The sequence below is a fragment of the Coturnix japonica genome, unplaced genomic scaffold, assembly GCF_001577835.2.
Source record: "Coturnix japonica isolate 7356 unplaced genomic scaffold, Coturnix japonica 2.1 chrUnrandom570, whole genome shotgun sequence".
NCBI lineage: Eukaryota > Metazoa > Chordata > Aves > Galliformes > Phasianidae > Coturnix > Coturnix japonica.
The window spans coordinates 54,827-55,855 of NW_015439945.1; the positions used below are offsets into that span (position 1 = coordinate 54,827).

Below are 1,029 nucleotides of genomic sequence, written 5' to 3' on the forward strand. Positions count from 1 at the left end.
GGGTATGGGGAGATATGGGGCGATATTATGTGGGTATGGGGGGTAGGGGGGTATTTAGGGTGAATATGGGGTGGGATATAGAGGGCTATGGGGGGCTAGAGGGGATATGGGGGGCTATGGGGTGTGTATGGGAGGAGATGTGGGGATGTGGTGGGATATGGAGCGGATATGGAAGTAGTATGGGGGGCTATGGGGGGGCTATGGGGAGGTACAAGAGGATAGAGGGACATTGGGGGTATGGAGGGATATGGGGGACATATGAGGTGTGTATGGGGGCCGAAGGGGTGAATATGGGGTGAATATGGGGCACTGTGTGTTACTTATGGGGTCTATGGGGGCAGGTTCTATATGGGGCGCTATGGGGCCGGACGCGCTGCGGAGCTGCCGCTGTCCGTGGTGCTGAAAGTGCCGCTGTCCGTGGTGCTGAAAGTGCCGCTGTCCGTGGTGCTGAAAGTGCCGCTGTCCGTGGTGCTGAAAGTGCCGCTGTCCGTGGTGCTGAATTGCTGCTGTCCATGGTGCTGACGGTTCCCCCCATTCCAGGCTCTGCTGGACCTGGGCGGCTCCCCCAACTACAAGGACCGTCGTGGGTTGACGCCCCTCTACCACACGGCCATGGTGGGGGGCGACCCCCGCTGCTGTGAGCTGCTGTTGGCCCATCGGGCCCGGATCGGAACCGAGGATGAGAACGGATGGCAGGAGATCCACCAGGTGCTGAACCACGGCCACCAGAGGGACATACAGCGCTGCACAGCGCCCCATAGAGCCCATAGGGATACATAGAGCCCCACAGCGCCCCATAGCGGCCGTAGGGATACATAGCGGCCATAGGGACACATAGCGGCCATAGGGACACATAGAGCCCCACAGCGCCCCCTAGCGGCCATAGGGATACATAGCGGCCATAGGGACACATAGCGGCCATAGGGACACATAGAGCCCCACAGCGCCCCCTAGTGCCCATAGGGATACATAGCGGCCATAGGGACACATAGAGCCCCACAGCGCCCCCTAGCGGCCATAGGGATACAT

General features: G+C 60.6%; 1 long non-coding RNA gene across 1 annotated transcript in view; it reads left to right on the forward strand.

Moving 5' to 3' along the window:
* Positions 1–741, forward strand: part of LOC107307378 — an 11,154-nt gene extending 10,413 nt beyond the window's left edge. The window contains exon 4 of the long non-coding RNA XR_004305805.1: positions 541–741. This is a non-coding gene — a long non-coding RNA (uncharacterized LOC107307378). The remainder of the gene's footprint in view (positions 1–540) is intronic.
* Positions 742–1,029: the final 288 nt, after the last annotated feature.